Source organism: Podarcis cretensis (genome assembly GCF_951804945.1).
Source record: "Podarcis cretensis genome assembly, chromosome: 10".
Lineage (NCBI taxonomy): Eukaryota > Metazoa > Chordata > Lepidosauria > Squamata > Lacertidae > Podarcis > Podarcis cretensis.
The window spans coordinates 5,983,280-5,997,586 of NC_137179.1; the positions used below are offsets into that span (position 1 = coordinate 5,983,280).

The 14,307-nt window shown below is 48.7% G+C and overlaps 1 long non-coding RNA gene across 1 annotated transcript in view; it reads left to right on the forward strand.

Moving 5' to 3' along the window:
- Nucleotides 1-6,035: 6,035 nt before the first annotated feature.
- The window catches only part of LOC307225425, a 61,378-nt gene continuing 53,106 nt past the window's right edge, over nucleotides 6,036-14,307 (forward strand). Inside the window, exon 1 of the long non-coding RNA XR_013842998.1 lies at nucleotides 6,036-6,101. This is a non-coding gene — a long non-coding RNA (uncharacterized lncRNA). The remainder of the gene's footprint in view (nucleotides 6,102-14,307) is intronic.

Here is a 14,307-nt window from a genome sequence, read left to right on the forward strand (position 1 = left end):
TACATGCAAGGCAGAGGCTCTGCCAGTGAGCTACGGCCCTTTCCCCAGGCCCTTCTGCATGCAATGCACGTGTCCTGAGGCACAGAACATTTCCCAAATCCCGGAATCCAGATTTTACACCGCATGGCAATAAATTCCCTAGCAGACAAGCCCAGCCACCGTGAAGCCATCGCAGGGTTTCCGGCTCTTGCCGTCCCCAATGGAAGGGGAACTGGGGGTCAGATCCTGGTGGCTGAATCACCGAAAGCTCAGCAGCGATGCTGTCCTTTTCAGCGAAGGCATGAGAAGGGTGGGATCATTTGAGCATCGGCTGAGTGAACAGGTGAGCCCATCGTGAGTCACAAGGGATGGGTGAGGGAGATGTCCCAATCGGCCGTTTCCATCCCCCTTTTCTGTGACTGAGACAGCGAAGAATTCAGAGGCACTGTTGTGCTTTCAGATCCGGTTACATAAGGAGATTAGAAAAGTGTCTCGTTGCACTTCAACGCCCAACAATAACGCTGCCCTGAATGGCACAACAATGGCATTGCTAATATTCCGTCCTTCTCGGATGCTTGTGCCATTCGAAAGGTCTCGAGTCGATAATCTGAGGCTAGACACACAACGGTGGCAGAGAGGAATGGGCAGAGGCCAGACGGGAAAGGCGAGGTTCACCTTTGGATGGTGGCTAACAGATTGAGGTTGAATCCTGACAAGACAGAAGTACTGTTTTGGGGGGACAGGAGGCGGGCAGGTGCGGAGGACTCCCTGGTGCTGAATGGGGTCACTGTGCCCCTGAAGGACCAGGTGCGCAGCCTGGGAGTCATTTTGGACTCACAGCTGTCCATGGAGGCGCAGGTCAATTCTGTGTCCAGGGCAGCTGTCTACCAGCTCCAGCTGGTACGCAGGATGAGACCCTCCCTGCCTGCAGACTGTCTCGCCAGAGTGGTGCATGCTCTAGTTATCTCACGCTTGGACTACTGAAATGCACTCTATGTGGGGCTACCTTTGAAGGTGACCCGGAAACTACAACTAATCCAGAATGCGGCAGCTAGACTGGTGACTGGGAGCGGCTGCTGAGACCACATAACACCAGTCTTGAAAGACCTACATTGGCTCCCAGTACATCTCCAAGCACAATTCAAAGTTTTGGTGCTGACCTTGAAAGCCCTAAACGGCCTTGGTCCTGTATACCTGAAGGAGCGTCTCCACCCCCATCATTCTGCCCGGACGCTGAGGTCCAGCTCCGAGGGCCTTCTGGCAGTTCCCTAGCCACGAGAAGCCATGTTACTAGAGATGCTGGCAGCCCAAGAATCAAAGCCAATGGGATTTTACTCCCCTCGTTTTTATTTTTAGATTGGGGAGGGGGTGAGGGTGGGGCAAAGAAGGCTGACCTACAGCCCAGCATCCTGCTGCTTCTGTTTGTTATTCTTTCCTAGCTGCATTGATGTGATTATAGAGTCCAGGAAACTGGCTGCCAAGACCTATGAACTGCTGCTATCGATGGGCTACGCTGGGAGTTTAAGTGTTACCTATAAACCACAAAGGGGACGCAGGTGGCGCTGTGGGTTAAAGCCTCAGCGCCTAGGGCTTGCCGATCGAAAGGTCGGCGGTTCGAATCCCTGCGGCGGGGTGCGCTCCCGCTGCTCGGTCCCAGCGCCTGCCAACCTAGCAGTTCGAAAGCACCTCCGGGTGCAAGTAGATAAATAGGGACCGCTTACCAGCGGGAAGGTAAACGGCGTTTCCGTGTGCGGCTCTGGCTCGCCAGAGCAGCGATGTCACGCTGGCCACATGACCCGGAAGTGTCTCCGGACAGCGCTGGCCCCTGGCCTCTTAAGTGAGATGGGCGCACAACCCCAGAGTCTGTCAAGACTGGCCCGTACGGGCAGGGGTACCTTTACCTTTACCTTTATAAACCACAAAGCGAGTGGTCAAGAAGACTGAGAATGACCTCCCGATGGGGCAGTTTTTATAAAATGAGCAACCAATCAGAAGGCTGTTCCAACAGCCAATCAGCAGCGGGAGCCAAATGGGTAATGAGAAATACTTAAAGGGTGGGGGGAAGAAAGGGGGATGTTCCATCTCCCCCTAAAAAAACAAGACTCCCGCAAATGGTACAGTCATAGAATTATAGAATTGTAGAGTTGGAAAAGCCTTTGACTGTGTTGACCACAGCAAACTATGGCAAGTTCTTAAAGAAATGGGAGTGCCTGATCACCTCATCTGTCTGCTGAGAAATCTCTATGTGTGATAAGAAGCTACAGTTAGAACTGGATATAGAACAACTAATTGGTTCAAAATTGGGAAAGGAGTACGACAAGGCTGTATATTGTTTCCCTGCTTATTTAACTTATATGCAGAATTCGTCATGTGAAAGGCTGGGCTGGATGAATCCCAAGCCGGAATTAAGATTGCCGGAAGAAATATCAACAACCTCAGATATGAGGATGACACAACCTTGATGGCAGAAAGTGAGGAGGAATTAAAGAACCTTTTCATGAGGGTGAAAGAGGAGAGCACAAAATATGGCCTGAAGCTCAACATCAAAAAACGAAGAGCATGGCCACCAGTCCCATCACCTCCTGGCAAATAGAAGGGGAAGAAACGGAGGCAGTGAGAGATTTTACTTTCTTGGGTTCCATGATCACTGCAGATGGTGACAGCAGCCACGAAATTAAAAGACGCCTGCTTCTTGGGAGAAGGGCAATGACAGGCCTAGACAGCATCTTGAGAAGTAGAGACATCACCTTGCCAACAAAGGTCCGTATAGTTAAAGCTATGGTTTTCCCAGTAGTGATGTATGGAAGTGAGAGCTGGACCATAAAGAAGGCTGATCGCCGAAGAATTGATGCTTTTGAATTCTGGTGCTGGACTGCAAGAAGATCAAACCTCTCCATTCTGAAGGAAATCAGCCCTGACTGCTCACTGGAAGGACAGATCCTGAAGACTTTGGCCACCTCATGAGAAGAGAAGACTCCCTGGAAAAGACCCTGATGCTGGGAAATATGGAGGGCACAAGGAGAAGGGGAGGACAGAGGACGAGATGGCTGGACAGTGTTCTTGAAGCTACCAGCATGAGTTTGACCAAACTGCGGGAGGCAGTGGAAGACAGGAGTGCCTGGTGTGCTCTGGTCCAGGGGGTCATGAAGAGTCGGACACGACTAAACGAATAAACAACAATAAAGAGTTGGAAGAGACCAAGAGGGTCATCAGGTCCAACCCCCTTGCAATGCAGGAATCTTTTGCCCAACATGGGGCTTGAACCCACAGACCAGAGATCAAGAGTCTCACAATTTATAATAACTTGAACTTCTGGGTCCAAATACCACCACCTTTACTCCCTCCTTGCCATCATCAGCCTGGAAATGAAGTGAATCAGCTTCACCGGTTGATTTCTGCTTGTCCTGCAGCTCCTCAAGGCATGGCGCCTCCTGCGTTGCAGAGGGTTCGACTAGATGTCCTTTGGGTCCCTTCCAACTTTTTTTTTTTAATTAATTTTTTATTAAATTTTGACATAAATATATTTCACAAACATACAAAAGACAAAATGAAAAAGAAAAAACAGAAAAAGAGAAAAAAACAAAAAAAACAAAACATGAAATACATACAACTTTGATGACATTGATCGACTTCCTTTTATCTCGATTTCGGAAATTATTATCTTGTTTATCTATCTGCTGTGTCTATTCCTTAATAAAACTTTTTACGTAGTAAGCGTTATCTCATGCCTACTGTGATTTCTATAAGTACATATGTGTTTCTGATCAACATTTTAATTTTCCCCTTGTCTCTATTTCCATATATATCCTAAATTTATCCCTTCCAACTTGATGATTCTATGAAAAGAGAGGTCTCCTGGTCTGAGGAGCCTCCTAAACTTCCTGGTTCATTTGGAAGCCACGGTGGAGTTCTTCATGGTGCAGAGTTGTTATCGCTAGATTCAGACAGTGGATAAGCACGAACGAAGAGGCAGATATTCTAAACCACGCAGCGCAGAGGGGCTTTTTCCATGCAACAATGCGTGATCGCCATCAAAGGACAAGGGACTTCCCGGCTTGTTGTGAAGCCTGAGCTTTTGGCAGCTCTCCTGTGCATAATTATATACCTGCCGTTCTGACATGTCTAGCTACAAAGGCAGAAGGCAGAAATGCCCGGAGCTTCAACAAAAGAAAACTACAGTTTCCTGGAAGCCAAAGAGACCCCAAGGGACGTGGGTGGTGCTGGGGGTTAAACCACAGAGCCTAGGACTTGCCAATCAGAAGGTTGGCTGTTCGAATCCCTGCGACGGGGTGAGCTCCCGTTGTTCGGTCCCTGCTCCTGCCAACCTAGCATTTCGAAAGCACATAAAAGTGCAAGTAGATAAATAGGTACCACTCCGGCGGGAAGGTAAACGGCGTTTCCGTGCGCTGCTCTGGTTCGCCAGAAGCGGCTTAGTCCTGCTGGCCACATGACCCAGAAGCTGTACACCGGCTGGCTCCCTCGGCCAATAAAGTGAGATGAGTGCCACAACCCCAGAGTCGGCCACGACTGGACCTAATGTTCAGGGGTCCCTTTACCTTTAAAGAGAACCCAATCAGTATTTGGTCATGCTTTTCTAAAGAGAGCAAGCTGGTTGTTTTCCGACGCTGCTTCGCTGGGGTGGAGGCCCACGTGTCATTCGCCTTCGCAAATTGCGCCTGTTCTGAATCAAGGAAGCTGTTCTCCCCTCTCCACCAGAGCCACCATTTGGAACTGATTACTGGGGCCTGGGAGTCCCTCTACGTACTTTAGGGCAGGCGAAGAACAGCACGTAGCAAGCGTGTAATGATATTAATGAGAGACAGGTCTGGCTTTGAAGAAAGCCTCCATAAGGGTTGGGATGTGGTGGTGGGGATGAGCTCAGATGCGCGCGCACACAGAAACACCCCCCCCCCCAGACCCTCCAAGTGTCCCTGTTTTCCAGGGACAGTCCCGGAATTACAGAAGCCATCCCAGTTTCTGATTTGATCCCAGAAAGTCACTCTTTTCTTTGTTGTTGTTTAGTCATGTCCGACTCTTCATGACCCCCTGGACCAGAGCACGCCAGGCACTCCTGTCTTCCACTGCCTCCCGCAGTTTGGTCAGACTCATGTTTGTAGCTTCGAGAACACTGTCCCACCATCTCGTCCTCTGTAAAATTTAGAAATGGAACCCCTGGAGGAAGGAGGTCTCAAGGTTCAGAAAAACCCTTTTTAAAAAATGTGTGAAAATGTTATGTTTATGGTGTATAACTTTTATGTAAAACTAATAAAAAAATATTTTTTTAAAAAAAAAAAAACAAACCCCAGAAACTGAGATTAATGAAGAAATGGTGGCCCTCAATTCCCATAGGATACAGACTGAATGCTGCGTGGGTGGGAAATCCGGGAAGAGGGGAGACTGGAGTGGAATGGAGGAGCATAGTAATCCATAGGTATACTCTCTACTGCAACATTTTACTGCAGTTCCAACTTGCAGTCGTAACAATAACATACTTTCCCCAGGCGCCCTCCTGCCTCTTGGGACTGTTCTCTCAAGAGACAACTACATTGTTGTTGTTTAGTTGTTTAGTCATGTCCGCCTCTTTGTGACCCCCTGGACCAGAGCACGCCAGGCACTCCTGTCTTCCACTGCCTCCCGCAGTTTGGTCAAACTCATGCTAGTAGCTTCGAGAACACTGTCCCACCATCTCGTCCTCCGTTGTCCCCTTCTCCTTGTGCCCTCCATCTTTCCCAACATCAGGGTCTTTTCCAGGGAGTCTTCTCTTCTCATGAGGTGGCCAAAGTCTTGGAGCCTCAGCTTCAGCATCTGTCCTTCCAGTGAGCACTCAGGGCTGATTTCCTTCAGAATGGAGAGGTTGGATCTTCTTGCAGTCCATGGGACTCTCAAGAGTCTCCTCCAGCACCATAATTCAAAAGCATCAATTCTTCGGCGATCAGCCTTCTTTATGGTCCAGCTCTCACTTCCATACTTCACTACTGGGAAAACCATGGCTTTAATTATATGGACCTTTGTCGGCAAGGTGATGTCTCTGCTTTTTAAGATGCTGTGTAGGTTTGTGTTATGTACTGAGTTGAATAGGATCCAAACTGCAGCAGTCTGATTGGTCCTAGGACAATGCAGCAGTATGATGGTTGGCAGGAACCACCCAATCATGCTCCAGATATAAGTGAATCCACAACCTGATTGGCTTACAGTAGAATTCCAGAATTAGCCAATCATGTGCAGCCCATTGTGTAAATAATGTATATAAAGCAGATACTTTGAGGGGACTTTCATTCATTCCTCCTCACCACTATGAGCTGAATAAAGAGCATGAAATCACTTTGCGACTCTGAGTATATTTTAGTTTGTCATTGCTTTTCCCCCAAGGAGCAGGCGTCTTTTAATTTCGTGGCTGCTGTCACCATCTGCAGTGATCATGGAGCCCAAGAAAGTAAAATCTCTCACTGGCTCCATTTCTTCCCCTTCTATTTGCCAGGAGGTAATGGGCCCAATGGCCATCATCTTCGTTTTTTTGATGTTGAGCTTCAGACCATATTTTGCGCTCTCCTCTTTCACCCTCAATAAAAGGTTCTTTAATTCCTCCTCACTTTCTGCCATCAAGGTTGTGTCATCTGCATATCTGAGGTTGTTGATATTTCTTCCGGCAATCTTAATTCCGGCTAGGGATTCATCCAGCCCAGCCTTTCACGACAACTACATTAGTACATTACATTTCCCGCAGTTGTACCATGAGGCCACACCCAGATTTTTTTGGAACATTTTAACACTCTGAGAGATCCAACATCCAGTGTTTCCTGCAAGTCGCATGCTCAGGAAGGTACTGTGAGGAAAATTGGCTTTCGATCACGGAAGGGCTGCAGCTCAGTGGGGCAGCATTTGTTTTGCATGAAGGAAGTCCCAGGCTCAGTGTCCAGGTAGATCTGAAAGAAGCTCCTGTCTGGAATCCGGGAGAGGAGCTGCCAGTCTGTGTGGGCAATACTGAGGTGGATGGACCAGCGGTCCGATTTGGTATCCCTCAAGTTTCCCAGGTGTTTTCCTGATGATACCAAAATGGAAAAAAGCAGCGGCAGCAGCCTGCACACTCTCAGGAACAGGGGAACATGCGTGGGTTGTAGGAAAAGCTAAAACCACACCCCACACTATTGGTGAAACACCTCTGGATTAAAAGCGTGTCTGGAGGCTGTTGGAGGATGGATGGCGGCTAACAGATTGAGGTTGAATCCTGACAAGACAGAAGTACTGTTTTGGGGGGACAGGAGGTGGGCAGGTGTGGGGGACTCCCTGGTCCTGAATGGGGTCACTGTGTCCCTGAAGGACCAGGTGCGCAGCCTGGGAGTCATTCTGGACTCATAGCTGCCCATGGAGGTGCAAGTCAATTCTGTGTCCAGGGCAGCTGTTTACCAGCTCCATCTGATACACAGGATGAGACCCCACCTGCCCACAGACTGTCTCGCCAGAGTGGTGCATGCTCTGGTTATCTCCCGCTTGGACTACTGCAATGCACTCTATGTGGGGCTACCTTTGAAGGTGACCTGGAAACTACAACTAATCCAGAATGCGGCAGCCAGACTGGTGACTGGGAGCGGCCGCCGAGACCATATAACACCGGTCCTGGAAGACCCACATTGGCTCCCAGTACGTTTCTGAGCACAATTCAAAGTGTTGGTGCTGATCTTTAAAGCCCTAAACGGCCTCAGCCCAGTATATCTGAAGGAGCGTCTCCACCTCCATCGTTCTGCCCGGACCAGCTCTGAGGGCCTTCTGGCGGTTTCCTCGCTGCAAAAAGCCAAGTTACAGGGAACCAGGAAGAGGGCCTTCTCAGTAGTGGCGCCCGCCCTGTGGAACGCCCTCCTGTCAGATGCCAAAGAGAAAAATAACTACCACACTTTTAGAAGACATCTGAAGGCAGCCCTGTTCAGGGAAGCTTTTGATGTTTAATAGGTTATTGCATTTTAGTGTTTTGTTGGAAGTCACCCAGAAACCCAGCCAGATGGACGGGGTATAAATAATAAATTATTATTATTATTATAAAGCCACAGGTTCAAAGCCATACTTAACCACAAATTCCGCCTAGCAATCTTCGGCAAATCACTACCTTCCAAATCAGGTGTTCCCAACCTGCTGCTCTGCGGCTCCTGTCACCCCCAGCCAGCCCCCCACCCAGAGGGGAACTGAATGCCGAAAACCCGGAAGTGTTGTGGTTTTTGAACGTTCTTTTGAACCCGAATGTCTGACGTTGCTTCTGCGGCTTCTGCAGGAAGCTCCTGCAGCCAATCGGAAGCTGTGCCTTGGTTTTTGAACTTTTTTGGAAGCCGAATGGATTCTGGAACGTGGTGTTCTGGTTTTTACTTTGGGGAATATGGCAACCATAGCTGCAAGCCCACAAATTTTATGCAAACCTTCCCCCAATATACACTGAAGAACTGTGTAGCAAAATTTGGAGCCGTGTAAATTTTGAAGGATTGCTGTGGTTTGCTTTAAAATAAAAAATTAAGGTCTTATATACCGTATATATAACAAATGTTCATGGATTTGCCAGGCAAATACGTACATAAATGTATGGGCCACATGTCTGAGGCAGTACAGGAGGGCAGTCCAGGAGCCATTTTGGCTCCCAAACTGTCCAAATGTTTTCTCTGCAAGGTCAAAGGAAAGTGGAAAAGCCTCCCCATTGTCTTTTTGTTCACAAAACCTGTCTTAAGGGTATGTCTGTGTATGAATAGGGTGAGCCTGTGACCTGGCTCAGGAACTAAGTATTTATCATTACAAAAGACTGGCCAGGCTCCCCAGGGTATCCAATCAAGTAACCATTAACAGGTAACCTGCCAGACAGGAGATAAACAACACACTCAGATTTCTGCTGTAGACCACCCTTTCTGTGATGTAGGTATGATGTGTCTAGGGGGGGTCTTGAGCTACACCCCTTCTGTGATGTATGTATGATGTTTCTGGGGGTGGTCTTGGACTTCAGGGCGGGCAATTTAAAATGTCTATATAAGGGCCGGCACACCTTGGTTCAGGGTTCTTCCTTCTTTTCTGCATGTGAGGGGAGCACCCTGTTGCAACAGTTCAATAAAGATCAGGCTTACTAACTGCTTTGCTTCTCAGTATTCTCTGGTTGGCCTCTGTTCTTTTCTCCGACCAATGGAGAACCTACAAAGGACTCTATAAGGGCTCTTGTGTCCCCCATAAGGGAAAAGGGGCAGATTTTCGTTTATTACTGCTTGTTCTGGGAAATGGGCATCAGGTAAAAGCACAAACCGGAGTGAATTTCTCTCCATCCCTAAGTCAAAGGAAGAGTCTAGTCTGTTGCTACTAAAGCAACAATGCTTGCAATAATGTACCATATTTTTCTCTCCATAAGACACACTTTTTTCCTCCTAAAAAGTAAGGGGAAATGTCTGTGCATCTTATGGAGAGAATGCGTGGTCCCTGGAGCTGAATTGCCCAGGGGCAAAAAGCAGATTATGCTTCTTTTCTTTTTTCTTTTCTGAAAGAGGGAAGGGAGTGTTGAAACAAAGCCGCTGATCGTTTGCCAATTGGGGAGAGAGATAAGGGACGCTAGAGATAAAGGAGGCTGCCTGGGAGGGGGGAGGTAAAGACAGCAAACTTGCAAAGGGGGGAAACAGGAAGACTAAAGCAATAAGGAGAGAAATTGGAAGAAAAGGAGGAGCAAAAAACTGCTCCAGCTAAGGAAAAGACACTAATAATAATAATAATAATAATAATAATAATAATAATAATAATAATTTATTATTTATACCCCGCCCATCTGGCTGGGTTTCCCCAGCCACTCTGGGCGGCTTCCAACTGAATATTAAAAACAGTACAGCATCAGACATTAAAAACTTCCCTAAAGAGGGCTGCCTTCAGTTGTCTTTTAAAAGTAAAATAGTTGTTTAATGCTTTGACATCTGCTGGGAGGGCGTTCCACAGGGCAGGCGCCACCACCAAGAAGGCCCTCTGCCTGGTTCCCTGTAACCTTACTTCTCGCAATGAGGGAACCGCCAGAAGGCCCTGAGAGCTGGACCTCAGTGTCCGGGCTGAACGATGGGGGTGGAGACACTCCTTCAGGTATACAGGACCGAGGCCGTTTAGGGCTTTAAAGGTCAGCACCAACACTTTGAATTGTGCTCGGAAACATACTGGGAGCCAATGCAGATCTCTCAGAACCAGTGTTATGTGGTCCCCGTGGCCACTCCCAGTCACCAGTCTAGCTGCCGCATTCTGGTTTAATTGGAGTTTCCGGGTCACCTTCAAAGGTAGCCCCACGTAGAGCGCATTGCAGTAGTCCAAGCAGGAGATAACTAGAGCATGCACCACTGTGGCGAGACAGTCTGTGGGCAGGGAGGGTCTCATCCTGCGTACCATATGGAGCTAGTAGACAGCTGCCCTGGACACAAAATTAACCTGTGCCTCCATGGACAGCTGTGAGTCCAAAATGACTCCCAGGCTGCGCACCTGGTCCTTCAGGGGCACAGTTACCCCATTCAGGACCAGGGAATCCTCCACACCCGCCCACCCCCTGTCCCCCCAAAACAGTACTTCTGTCTTGTCAGGATTCTACCTCAATCTGTTAGCCGCCATCCATGCCCCAACCGCCTCCAGACACTCACACAGGACCTTCACTGGTTCTGATTTAAAGGAGAGGTAGAGCTGGGTGTCATCTGCATACTGATGAACACCCAGACCAAACCTCCTGATGATCTCTCCCAGTGGCTGCATGTAAATGTTGAAAAGCATGGGGGAGAGGACAGAACCCTGAGGCACCCCACAAGTGAGAGCCCAGGGGCTGAACACTCACCCCGCACCACCACTTTCTGAACACGGCCCAGGAGGAAGGAGCGGAACCACTGTATGACAGTGCCCCCAACTCCCAGCCCCTCAAGACGGTCCAGAAGGATGTTATGGTCGATGGTATCAAACGCCGCTGAGAGATCCAGCAGAACTAGGAAACAGCTCTCACCTTTGTCCCTAGCCCACCGGAGATCATCAACCAGCGCGACCAAGGCAGTTTCAGTCCCATGATGAGGCCTGAATCCCGACTGGAAGGGATCCATATGGTCCGCTTCTTCCAGGCGTGCCTGGAGTTGTTCGGCAACCACCCGCTCAATCTCCTTGCCCAAGAATGGTAAATTTGAGACTGGGCGATAGTTGGCCAAATTGGCTGGGTCTAAAGATTTTTTTTAAGAAGCGGGGGAAGGGAGTATTGAAAGGAAACAGCTGATCAGTGGGATCGGAAGAGAGATAAGAGACTGCCTGGGAGGGGGGAGCTAAAAGCCCATGGACCCTCAGGATTTTTACACTGAGTCACCCCAAATTCACCCCAAATTCACCATCAGATCACATAGCATGTCCATGGCTACAGCCTGCACCAAAAAAATCACACACCCACTGTTTCGTGGGGCCGCAATGGTGCAGAAACGTGGTTACAAAGCAAGGATCCACATGGATCCTCAGGATTTTTGCATTGGGTCACCCGAAATTCACCACCATCAGATCACATGTCTGTGGCCACAGCATGAACCACAAAAATCACACATCCACTGTTTCGTTCAGAATTTTTTTCTTTTCTTGTTTTCCTCCTCTAAAAACTAGGTGCGTCTTATGGAGCGAAAAATACGGTACCTGGACTGGGGGCGACAGACAGAAAGGCAACCTATCCTTTCTGATTCCCTCGTAAGTAAGCCTTAACAACTGATTTCTGCCCTGCGCTTGCAGCATCTATTCCAAACTGCGACAAAACCCTGCAAAAGTCAAGGGCCTGTGTTTTATCTGGGGCTGGGGGGTGCGTTCCCCGACTTCCCTTCGGACCCAGGCGAGACCCTCTTCCTCAGTTTCCCTGCTCCCCTCTTTGCAGCCAGCTGCATTGCCAGAGGCAATACTTGCTGGCGTGGGCTCTTGTGATAACAGGATTCCATCCCTGGGCCAGCCACATTTTGCTTTCCTTGGCCAGGAGCAGAGAACAATGGTCCGGGAGCACGCCAGGAAACTCTAATAAATGGGATGAAAATATCTCAGAAAGGCAGGCATGGGGCCCGCAAATTATTTATAAAAGGCATTTCAGGCCGGCGTAAAGGGCAGGTGAGGAGGTCAGAAAAAACACAAGGCCCAGCCCAAGCCCGGGTGGGAAAAAAACAGAGAGAAAGAAAAATTGGCGCCATTTCAGAGCGAATGGTAAAAATAAAGGCTGCACTCAGGGAAAAAACGCACAAAGGGAATTTTCCACCCTTCTCAGGCCTTTTTCAACCCTTCTATAATTCGCTTGTCCACTCAGAAGCAAAACAGACAGGATTCAGTGGGGTTTACTCCTAGGTAGGATTCCAGGCAAAGTCCTGCTCCATGGCCAGAGAATCATATACAGTGGTACCTTGGTTCTCAAACTTAATCCGTTCCGGAAGTCCGTTCCAAAACCAAAGCGTTCCAAAACCAAGGTGCGCTTTCCCGTAGAAAGTCATGCAAAACTGATTAATCCGTTCCAGACTTTTAAAAACAACCCCTAAAACAGCAATTTAACATGAATTTTACTGTCTAACGAGACGATCGATTCATAAAATGAAAGCAATAAACAATGTGCAGTGGTACCGTGGGTTAAGTACTTAATTCGTTCTGGAGGTCCGTACTAAACCTGAAACTGTTCTTAACCTGAAGCACCACTTTAGCTAATGGGGCCTCCTGCTGCTGCCGCGCCGCCGGAGCACGATTTCTGTTCTCATCCTGAAGCAAAGTTCTTAACCTGAAGCACTATTTCTGAGTTAGCGGAGTCTGTAACCTGAAGCGTATGTAACCTGAAGCGTGTGTAACCCGAGGTACCAATGTACTGCAGTCACACAATCAATCGGTAGCTGAACTGGGTTCCACACAGTCACAAAAACAGAACAAACAGAGCCACAAATGCAAAAATGCGAAATAAATAGCAAAAACAGACCTCAGCGTAACACTCAAAACGGAAGTGTGGCACTCAAAATGGAAGCGTAACACTCAAAACGGAGCACGTTTGGCTTCTGAAAAAAAGTTCACAGACTGGAACATACACTTCCGGGTTTGCAGTGTTTGGGTTCCAAGTTGGTTGAGTACCAGGGCGTTTGAGAACCAAGGTACCACTGTAATGGCAGAATTAGAAGGGAGGACAGCTAAAGAGTCCCTGACAGATGGCCATCCGGCCTCTACTTAAAAACATCCAGTGAAGGAGAGTCCAGCACCTTTTGCACTGTTGAATGGCTCTTTAAGTCACAGAGTTCTTGCCAAAGTTTAGTTAGCTTCTCCTTTGTTGTCTTTTGAATCCATCACTTTGGGTCCTGCCCTCCAGAGCAGCAACACCTTGCTCTACCTTCCACACGAGAGCCCTTCCGATATTTGAAGAGGGCTACCATATCAGCCAGGGATGCGGGTGGCGCTGTGGTCTAAACCACAGAGCCTAGGACTTGCCGATCAGAAGGTCGGCGGTTCGAATCCCCGTGACGGGGTGAGCTCCCATTGCTCGGTCCCTGCTCCTGCCAACCTAGCAGTTTGAAAGCACGTCAAAGTGCAAGTAGATAAAGAGGTACCACTCCGGCGGGAAAGTAAACGGCGTTTCCGTGCGCTGCTCTGGTTCACCAGAAGCGGCTTAGTCATGCTGGCCACATGACCCGGAAGCTGTATGCCAGCTCCCTCGGCCAATAAAGTGAGATGAGCACCACAACCCCAGAGTCGGTCATGACTGGACATAATGGTCAGGGGTCCCTTTACCTTTACCATATCAGCCAGGGACACGGGTGGCGCTGTGGGTTAAACCACAGAGCCTAGGACTTGCCGATCAGAAGGTTGGCGGTTCGATTCCCGTGACGGGATGAGTTCCTGTTGCTCGGTCCCTGCTCCTGCCAACCTAGCAGTTCGAAACACATCAAAGTACAAGTAGATAAATAGGTATCACTCCAGCGGGAAGATAAATGGTGTTTCTGTGTGCTGCTCTGGTTCACCAGAAGCGGCTTAGTCATGCTGGCCACATGACCCGGAAGCTGTACGCCAGCTCCCTCGGCCAATAAAGAGAGATGAGCGCCGCAACCCCAGAGTCGGCCACGACTGGACCTAATGGTCAGGGGTCCCTTTACCTTTACCTTACCATATCAGCCAACTTAGCCACTTGGAGCAAAACAAACACCAGGAGGCTTAGTTTGGTCAAAATTGTGTGCACACTTCTAGTGTTAATGCTATATACATTACTTCCAGTAAATGGCCCACCATTGAGGGCTGTGAAAATTTGTATCCCAGGCTTTTTAGATTCATCTACCCATGTACCATCTGAAACCAAAGGGGCACATTGTTTGCCAGATGTGATGTTTTTCC